This window comes from Paralichthys olivaceus, chromosome 12 (assembly GCF_024713975.1).
Source record: "Paralichthys olivaceus isolate ysfri-2021 chromosome 12, ASM2471397v2, whole genome shotgun sequence".
Lineage (NCBI taxonomy): Eukaryota > Metazoa > Chordata > Actinopteri > Pleuronectiformes > Paralichthyidae > Paralichthys > Paralichthys olivaceus.
Window position 1 is genome coordinate 13,731,520 of NC_091104.1, and position 11,094 is coordinate 13,742,613.

The following is an 11,094-nucleotide window of genomic DNA, read 5'->3' on the forward strand; positions in this document are numbered from 1 at the left end:
ATAACTACGCAACAATCTGAACCTGCGAGGAGCTTCTCAGAGAGACTGTGCAGTGCTACACCTGTCTATAAGCTCCTGGTAGCTCCACAGGGCAGGAAACAGACCTGCTGATGATACACCCAGACAGCCTGCATCAGGGTAAATTATGGTAATGGAATGCAGTCATCTGCCTGGTGCCATTTGACTCGACAAAAACACTTAAACACTCCATCTATTTCTCTAAGTGGGAAGCAGAGAGGCCATCTTGGATGGGTGGGCCTGTGGGTTTTTTGACAGGAACAGAGCAGAAGAAACGCAGTGATGCTGCAGTGACATCCCGCAGTCTGTTCAACAGAGGCAGGCGGACATGCCTCCTCAAAACCTGCCATTATTGATGGATGTGTTGCCATATATTAAATATATGACAGGAAAAGAATAAATACTTAGAGCATGACTAAACCTGAAAATGAAGGCTTCATAAATGTACCATCACTGTAGATGTTTGTGAATTTATTTCCATAATTCCTAGATGAACTATAAAGATAAGATGAACCTTTATTTATCCTCTGTAGAGGAAATTTACAAATGACACAGCAGCACAAGGGGAAAATATAGTAAGACAAAAACTTTGAATAAAAATAGAAATAGTATACACAGAAGTAGATATAATACTATATATACACAAGGCTGTTTTCTTTCAAAAATGTGCAATATAGAGATGGGGATCAGGGTTGTGTTCATGTCCAATGTGTCCATTCTTTGTAATATATTGAGTGCAAAATGTGCAGCAGTTCTTTCCTGTGATATATTTTTCAGTATTTGACTGTTGGTGATTGTGGTGTGCAGTTCAATCGTTGATGGCAAAAAGGAGCCACCCAAGCACTTTGAAACACGTGGCTGGATGAGTTCAGCAGAGAGGGGATGAGAGGGGTTGTCCATGATGGCTTTTAGTTTTCCTCTCATCCTCTTCTCAGTCACTGCCTCCACACAGTCCAGTTCCATCCCTACAACAGAGCTGGCCTTCCTCACCAGCTTGTTCAGTTTGTTGGTGCCACCTGCCCAGCATGCCACACCAAAGAAGATGACACTGGCCACCACAAACTGGTAAAACATCAGTAAAAACCTGGTTCACACGTTAAAAGATTCGAGCCTCCTCAGAAAGAACATCCTAGTCTGTCCCTTGCGGGAGAGGTCCTCTACAGTTCCCTGTTGCCCGTAGCCAACAGGAATCATTTCAGGAACAGTTCACAAGCACATAATACATGGTGACAGAAATCATTTAATAGTATTTTTTTACCCTTTTTGGTGTCTTACTGGAGGAAACACATTGATCTCAAGTCAAGTGTTCAAGTAAGAATCAAAGTCCAAGTCACCACACAAGAGTTTAGCAAGTTCATGCCCCATTACCTGACTCTGACTCTGAGTCATCAAGACTGTTGTTAATGTAAGTTTATGTTTCAGGGTGTCTTTTTTGTCACCATAGCACTAAGTGTTACTGACGTTATGCATGTGAATCCACACAAAACTAGCATGAAATTGAATAATGTAACAGGATTTATATCAATTACAATATCTTATGCCAAATATATTGTGGCCTTTTTCAAAAACAAAAAAATAAATGAAGAGTCCTTGTCACCAACTTTCAAGAACAAAGCCCCAAGTCCAACTTATCAATACTCAAGTCCAAGTCGAGTTATGGGTCGTGAAATCAACTACAAAACTGAGACAGACATTATGTATCTCCTCATCTAACCCTTTCAAAGAGACGTACAAACATGCACACTGAGAAGAATTCTTCCTTGAGCAGATACCATTAGACATGCTTTTAGTCTGATCACATTATGGTTGGTAAGGGCCACGATGTAATGACTGTTCAATCAAATCAATGCTCCCATTCAAACGCGGAATCAATAGCAATATGTTGTCATTATGAAACGTATCTTCTTGCTGAGCAGCTGCTCTCCCTCTGGGAGCTTTCTCTCCTCCCTCTCTGTTTGTCCCTCCATCTCATCCTCGTCCTCTGCTGAAACACAAGACAAGGCTATCTGAAAGTCAGACACAGAATCGATACAAAACATGTCAGCGGCAGGTCTCTGCTCTCTGAGTGTGCTGTCAGGCTCTATATAAAGCATCTGATTCAGGGGAATAATGGACAGATATATCTAAATTCCTGGGTCCCCCACGTGATACACTATTTTACAATGGAGCAGAATGAGAATCACATATTGTTTTGTGGAGAAGTTGAGGCACAGGTACATACATTTCATGAAGCTGTGTTATATTTTCCCTCAACATTTATGACAGGCGTTCAAATTCAAATTCAAAGATGACAGAGGGCTTCAATTCATCTGTGCTGTGATATATTTGGTTTAAAACAGGAGCGTCTCATTCGGTAGCTGACATTTGTTTAGAACAAATGCACTTATACCATATATTCATTTTAAAGGAGACAGATGGACGGGGCAAACGGCACTGAGCGAGCGGAACAGCACGTCAGAATTACAGAGCAGAGAAACCACCTTATGCTTTTCCTTCTGCATCACGCTGAACACTGAGAGGAGAAGTAGAGCCACTGGGCCTAATTAAAAACCTTATCTTTCATATGCAGGGTGACTGATTGAGGTCTAGAGGAAGCATGTACTGACTACTTGCATGCACACATATGCACAACAGTTATTAAAATGAATAAAACTATTTTAAAGACGGCCTTTGAAAGGTAATTCGGACAGAATTCAAGCAGGAATGAGCAGGAGGCAGAGACAGAGAGAAAAACATCGGGCCGCGGCTGGGTCTGAGGTTGGGTGTGGAGATACTGTAAATGTCACTTCTAACCCTCCGTTAGCCTCTGCAGCACAAATGGAGCGACCACTCTCCTCTTATCGTCAGCTGCACACACATATACGCCGCTTTCTCCCTCTCGCTCTAGAACAATTAGCTTTATGGTGGCTCAGGGCCTGTGAAATGTCATTCTGCCAGGTAAACTAGCTATTATATCACAAAGGCTGCAGCTGAGTCAATTATATGGCATAGGGAAGAGGGGTAAAGAGCAGCAGAGGAAGAGAAGGGCCTGAGAAGCGGGGCAATGAATTCATGAGTTGATCAAAAGGGGAGGCAGAGGGGTCAGCGGTGAGAGAGGATGGGAGGAAACAAGAGGAAGAGAGATGCAGAGCTTAGTAGATTGTCAATGAGATGCTAATATGGTATTTACATCAGAGGAGAATACATCAACAAATCAAATAAGACACAAAAGAGTGTTTACCTCTAGTTTTTTCATCTGCTTTTTACTTTGATTTATTGTCGCTCTACTGGAAATCATCTGGCCAATGAAGGCCAATTCATTTTATTTGATATTTGACTCTTTGGTTTTATTTTCACAGGAGCATGAGAGCCTCTGAAGAAAATGTAAAAGCATTCACTGTAGTAGAAGTAGAGCTCACCTAACGGGGTAAAAAATGTAAAAAAAGATTTGGCAATGATTACTATGATGTTGTATTAAACCCCTAATGATAAAGAAATGTTGCTGACACATGATATAACCATAAACTTTATTGTTTATAATTTTCATTTTTAGGTAAAACTTCAACAAAAATGCACACTTTCTGCATTTATTTTGTGAATTCAAAGTTTTCATATTGGCAAACATAAAGGCAGACAGTGATGTGTCGATAAAAGACATAGAAGAGTGACAATATGAGAGAGGGGTTGGCAGAGAAAGAACTATGTGACTTCTAAGAGCAGGCTTGTCACAGATGCTGTCCTCTGTGCAGAGTGACCAGATGGAGGTTGATGCTCAGGGCACATGAAGGTGGCCCCCGGGGGGTCCTACCATCCTCACCCCCTCACCCCTGAACTGGGGCTCTGGCTGCACAAAGGGACTCGTTCTGCCACCACTCACAACCCCAAAAAATGTCCCCCGTCTCCCCCTTCACTACCTTCCCTCCTGCAGCGGACAGTGCCCAAATGCCAGAACGTCCCACCTGGGCCTAACCAAGCCTGTCCCTACTGTCGGGGGGGTACAGCGTGACATGCTGCGCTGAGAGCACTCACCCCTGACGGGAACACAATGGCCCAAGGACTAGCTGGCTGACTGGGCTCGGTACAGATAATACTGTTAATCGTGCAGAGTGGCAAACAGCTTCCCAGAACAATGAGAAACCGGCAGAGCGGTGATTGGAAAATATCTCCCACCACTACCATACACATACCCACACAGACAATCACACACGGACACATGCACTCAAACAGGTGTGAAAAGGAACACGCACACGGATTTTTAACATGGAAAATTTCATTTAAGCTTTTACCTCTGAGGTCCTATCAGCCCAAGGTGTTCCAGCCTGATAGAGATGAGAAGAAAAGGAGATTCCTGCCTGTTTTTCATACAGAGGAGAGTAAACCACCAGAAATCCTCCAGCCTTTTCTCTCCTATAATCTAAGTTGTGGAATAATAAACACGTACTGCTCTAAAATCATGGGTTTGTTTTCTTTGCCCCTTTTTTCACTCTGTCTGCCTGTTGAAATACATTACACATAAATGTGTTGTAAAAAGAGATAAACTTGTTCAAACCATATACCATATAATATACGACGGGTCCTTCACTGAAGAAGTATTGTGTGTAACATATCCTGCTTAATGTGCAAGACCGACTAGAGTAAACAGTGCAACTCTACGATACAGTAAACAGTGAAAACATGTTGGCACAGGAGCATCTGTAAGAAATTACAGAAATAAAAAAGTTATAAAGTAAGAAATCAGTTACAGTAACTACTATCTGCAGCACATTTACTTTAATTTAGATTTAACTTTGGTCTCTTTCGACCAGTGCTGGATAGATCTAGTTACACTCATTTGTTTACTCTATAACCATTAACAAGTTTTTAACTAATTCAGCCATTTTTTAAAAACTTTTTTAGTCTGATTTAGTAATTAAATCAGTTTTAACGCTGTAACTAAGGAATAACATTGATTAGCAGTTTAAAAATTGTCATTATACATCATTTAAATGTGGCCAGATTACTACTATACTGATGCACACTTACTGGTGACAATACTTGTCTTATAGTAAATGTTACAATTGTGGGATTGACCTTTAATAGATAATTAACAAATAGACTATCTGGACAATCTCATTTTCCAGTTTAGACCATAAGTGAAGTCAGTTACGAAGTTTCAGCTCTGAGAAATATTGATTTCTGAAGAGTTTTCTTCAAGATTCAAAAGTTAAACAAATGCTAACACACCATTTAAATCAAAGTATTAGTAATGTGAGGAATGACCTGATTTAAGGTTCAGTGTGTAAGATTTAGGTGAAATTGATCTATTGGCAGAAATTGAATGTACAATAATCCTCATGATGTTTTCACTAGTTCGTTTCATCTAAATTGTATGAATTGTAGTTTTCTTTACCCCAGAAAAGGCCTTTTATATTTAAATACTTTATATTTGCATCGAGGGGACCCTCTCTATGGAGGCCGCCATGATTTTTACATTAGTAGTGCAATTTCAACACTAGATATCACAAAATTTTACGCACTGTACCTTTAAGACAATAGTTTGAATAAGACTTTTCTCTGTAGCATGCAAACTGAAATATGTATGGAACATTCTATAAGAAACTTATGCGAACATCATAATTGCAGTAAGGTCATATTCACATAGAGATTTCATTTGAGCAGTTTACCAACTTCACTCCCAGTAAGAAACACACAGTATCAGGTAAACAACATTTGCATAGCAGAAAGTAGATAGGGTAATTCTTTGTCTGTGCTGTATATAATTTGTGTATATTCAAACTTTTCTATGAGGCTTGCCGTCACACAGTCATGTTGCCGTGGCCAATACTGCTGCTAACTGCTCAGATGTCGTCAAATTGAGTGGCAGCCTCCCCAGCTCGCCTACATCTGGGGTGTGAGGGGCATGTGTCGCACACAGTCACACGTCCCAGAAATCCACTCTGTTTATCACCTGCTGACATTCATATTCATGTCACTATGCCTCTCTGGCCTGAGACAGGATTCAGCTAGTTCACTGACCAGCGACGCTTTATTCTTCCGGCGAGCTGCTAAAAGCATCGAACACTTTCCACCAGAAAGGTTCTTGGAGTGAACTTCAGCTTCCTCTGAGTGCTGCAAATCAAAATGCTCTAAGAGACTTTTGCTCTTGAGAGGCATTAACATATCTGAAGCCACACTGGAGGTGCATCAGAGAGGACATTTCTTTTCATGAATCTAAAAACAAACCAGAATTTTACATTAAACAAGAACAAAATGTTCCTATAAATATGAGCTTCCAGCCGTGTACTTGACTTCATGCAGCGTGTGCCTTTTGCAATGATCACAGGCAGGAAGAGGAAAATGGGAAATACCTAAAATTATGATATTACGTGTTGTAAAAGATAGAAAGACATTTTTATACTTTAAGTAGCCTAGTTCATTTCTTATCTGATATGTTACAACTTATTTAGCTTTACCTTTCCATGAAAGTTAACCTTCGTGATGGGATTTGGCCCATGTCTGTGTGTGTGTTTGTGTGTTGTGTGTGTGTGTGTGTGTGTGTGTGTGTGTGTGTGTGTGTGTGTGTGTGTGTGTGTGTGTGTGTGTGTGTGTGTGTGTGTGTGTATGAATCACAGGGGGCTCCTCTTCCCTGTCTGGCTCAGATTTTGGCAGCCCTCCGTACTCTGCCATGCATACGGAAACATGCAGGAGTGGGCCTGGAATCAAGGTCAGGCCTGGAAAATGATGTAGCAATACTCCCAAGACCTGACTTTCTGCTGAGTTTGGCATTGTGGCTCCGTCCCCCGAGGGCCACAGCCAGGAGTCACCCATCATGCTTATCCAGACCAACCTGTAATGAGCTGCTGGAAGACAGTTCTACTTAGAGCCGGCGTTTGGAGGCTCTTGGCATGCAGCTTCTGTGGAAGAGACTACATGGTTTTTTGGCACAAGCACTGGGCCTACTTCAACCTCCCATAGATTAAATGTTACTTAGCAGAAGCCTCCATTCTTGGAAGATGTTGCAGAAATCCTGCAGTCAAAAAATCTAAATAAAAGAAACGCTAGAAATATATATTGATGAAATTTAAAAATGATATGAAATGAAACACATCAATCGCTACAACTCCATAACCATCTGATCCAAATTCGGAAGATCAATTTTTACTTTCTAAAAATGTCAAGAAGCAAGCGTACAGGCTGAAAGTACAAAGTAACGGAGATCAGAGAGCCCCCGTACCACTTTTGTGCTGACCTTAAAAGGAGTGGCGCACTGTGCAAACATCTGGTCCATCAGCTGGATCCTATGCATCAGCGGGCACAGGGACACACTGGGACAGGTTGGCGGCTGCCTTTGACAGCAACAGTTAATTTCCAACATAATCAATTTATGTGCAGCTCCATAATAACCATCTGTGTTCTGCACGAGGAGGACAGTCCTGAGGAACAGAACAGCGCTGGCTGCTCCTCCTCTCCATGAGCTACGCCAGGGGCAAACGGGAGGAGAAGGAAGTGAAGGAGGCAGAAGAAAAGTGGAGTTTAAGGAAGTGCACAAGGGGAAGGCAGGGAGGAGGGAAGATGGAAGGAAGAGAGGACGGGCAGTATCAGCGATCATCTGCAGTGGTAACAACTAAGTGGGGACTGAGGGGAGAAGAGGAGAAGAAAGGTAATGATGATGAGGAGGAGGTCCAAAAGGAAGCAAACAGAGAACGGACAAAAACAGAACAAGGATAAATGATGTTTCAAGACAATAAAGGTAAGAGAAAAAGAAGTAGGATGTAGATACACTGAATGAAGTGGGTCTCCTTCAGGTTTTCCCTGCTGTAAATTTGGTTTCCCGTACAAGGTTAGCTCCCTTGGCACTTGAAGCCCACCGCATCCTCATCCACCTCCAGTGTCAAAATTTGCCAGGGAAGGTGTCACTCAGGCGATTACTGAATCACCTTAGTGAGCCAATTACACCACGTGCTGTCAAGGCCAATAGCGAACAGCGCCTCACACACAGACATCCACAGCTTGGCTACTGTGAAACAAAACATGAAAACGGAATTAAGATGCGGTGACCCCTCACCCCTCTACATGCAATTTTCATAAGAGTAATCAGCATAATGTGCGAGCTCCTGCAGATAACTTCTGACTTGCTCTGACCTTAAAAGCGATATTTTCTTGGGGGGGAAAACTTCCCATTCACATCGTAATTTAAACAAAAATAGAATATTTGAGTATGCAAACTTATAATGGTGGTTTTAAGATATGCAATTATTAATTTCACCCCGATGCTAAAAAAAAAAAGAAAATGTTCTTATTGAATCTCATGGTATCAACGGCTAATTAAATGTTTTATCATCCAGTATCCGGCTTGAGACTGAACACTACGCTGTGGAAATCACTTTGATTCAGGAGTGGAAATGAGGGAAGATTCTGGGGAATTAATGGCTGTCAAAACAATTTCATTTCATTTCTTCTCACATAACCTCCATCCCCCCTTTTTATTTCTTGGTACATGGGGGCAGGAGAAGATGCTCTACCAATAAATATACAGTAAACCACATGAACAACACAGCACAAGCACACAGGTACACACACAAATGGTGCCCAAGCATCAACTCAACTCAATATATATATTTATATATTTATTCTCTTTATAGGCCTCTACTGGTAGACCTCAAACCAGTCCACCCAACCTGCCATGCATTATACATGTGCTGTGTGAATGTCCATGTGTCCCTGTACATCCTCTGCAGTCCTAATTGACATGCAGCAGGCCTGAGCAGCTGCGAGGCTTTCTGTGCATGCACAGTGTGTGTATGTGTGTTTGGTGTCAGCTCCCAGTAAAGCCTCTGCATCCTCCAGGCCACCTGGACATAATGGCCTTGGGCTGCCACCACCACCACTAATACAAGCAGCAACGAGAGCTGAGTTGCAAACTTATTCCTAACACATGCACCCATTTTCTTATTTTTCTTTGTGCAAACCCACATATGCACAAACATTCTACGCATACAAATCTCATACTTGAATATTCTGTGGCCACATGATCCAATGTGGGACGGTAAAGATAAGCTATTTGATGTCAACACATGCATGTACTGCAGAGTGTGATGTGATTTTCATTGCTGCAGGAGCATCATTCTAACTGTAGGTTTCATGTGAAAGCCTCTGTGGCAAAGAGATAGACAAGTCTCCATTGCAACTTAAGATATGTCCTTTGTTAGTAGTGTATATGTAACCTATGCATGTGTGGGTGGGATTTTTTTCCTGATCATCCGTTTTTCCTCATCTCCAAGTCTGATTCTACATTTTTTCTTCTTCCTTTCCTATATACAGAAGCCTTTGATTCTGTCCTGCTTCTCAATTCTTCATGGAACTCCAGCATTTCAAAGAGTTCTTCTTTTCTCCCCTCCTCCTTCCCAGGCAGAGTGCTGGCCAAGTCTCGGAGAGGGACTGCCCATCAGAGGTTGGCTGCTATCAGCAGGGGGCTGCATGTCTCCAATTCAGGTCAGCCTTGGCTACAGACGGGGACTTTAAAGCAAACCACAACGCGTCCTGTGATCCCAGTAAGCACGCTTGTTAGTGGAATTGATAACGGACCCATACACCTGGGTCCTCTGAAGTTGGCATGGCATTTTAAAGGGGAAGACAGGGAGCCAGGGCAGCCAGATACCGCATGCAAACGTGTCAAACTGAGAAAGGGAGGGATGGGGGGAAAAAGGTCTTTTTGGCATATGACGAAACAGAATATGTTTGGGGGAGCGACCTAGAACATTGTGGAATTATGTACAAATACAGGGCATATGGCATGGAATCATTCTGAGAATCCGAAATATGTTTTTGGCTCCATCATGTTACCTCCTGTAATTTCCTTGCACAAAGTTTGAGTAGTATGTTAATGAACACCAAAAAAATATGCAGGTTCTTATGTCCTTAATGTTGATGTGATATGGACCTCATCCATTTCATACTATTTCATACAGTGCTTCTGTGTGACTGTGTGTTTAAGAGGCAGCAGTGCAGCTGATACAGTATGTCCCAGCATTTCCCCTCCAAACTAATACAAGCGCCATGCTCAGATGCCACATTTATGATAATCAGAGTATAATTCATTTATTGAGTCTACCTTTGCCATGTGTTGACCCCACGGCCATGTTGCCAGCTCACATCTGGCTGCATGGTGCGCCGCTCAGTCCTGGATGGGATTTGCCCCTGGTGATGGGGCATCTGGGAGGCCAGATGAAGCTGAGGCTTGATGAGTGCTTTGTCTATTATGGATATGGGGCTTTATGGAGACATTGACAGCTGCACATTGACAGTCTCCTGAGCAGGAGGCCTACTTCAGCAGTTGTGCTCTTTCTGTTGTTTAGAACACAGACGAAAAAAACACAGAGCTTTTTGAATATTAGCAGGATTCTGTGTTTGCTAGAGCAGGTTTTCAGTAAAACCTTAATATGAAAGGATGAAGAAAGATCACAGGGTGTTCGTTTATGTTAAAAACTGTTCATTTATTCAGCCTAGTCATAAACCTTTTATAGGATTGATATAAATGTCAGGGGAAGCCTCTGGAACACAAGTGCATATGAAAAAACTATTTTCAGTAATTGCAACCTACCTAACATCAGGTATCAAGCCGCATATTTCGTGCTGCTTCCCAAAGTCTGCAGGGATGAGAAACACCCACCGGTATCAATACATGTTTCTAAAAATTACACCAGCAGTCAAAATTACGCTGCAACTGAATGAACCTATAAGCACGTTTGGTGTATGCCCTGACACTCGTAAGTGACGGGTCGGGGGCTCGGAGCGGTGGATGGATAGAGCTCAACGGCGAACGCGAATGAAAGATAATCCACCAACAAGAGACATGTAGCTACAGACCAGGCAAGCCGAGCTGACGTTCTCCAACCTTCCCTCCTGCCCGCCATTTGTGAAGGATTTGGGGATTTCATAATTTCCTGTTCTTTCTGAAAGGGGGATGGCAGCACCTGGTCCACACAGCTGTACTTCATTTAGAGAGCAATTTGAAAAGAGCGAGGGGGAGAGGAGAGGAGCGGAGCAGCCTTGTCATTAAGGGCTCCAGAATGGCCTCCGTTTGTTAGACACATGGCACAGAGTTAATGCTGCTGAATG

General features: G+C 42.4%; 1 long non-coding RNA gene across 1 annotated transcript; it reads right to left on the minus strand.

The window, feature by feature from the left end:
- Window positions 1-8,437: 8,437 nt before the first annotated feature.
- On the minus strand, window positions 8,438-10,624 carry LOC138412425 (uncharacterized). Its single transcript, XR_011244809.1, has 3 exons — window positions 10,577-10,624; window positions 10,088-10,320; window positions 8,438-9,653 (listed from the first exon to the last, which is right to left on the minus strand). It is a non-coding gene; the product is annotated as an uncharacterized lncRNA (long non-coding RNA).
- Between the last annotated feature and the right edge of the window lie 470 nt (window positions 10,625-11,094).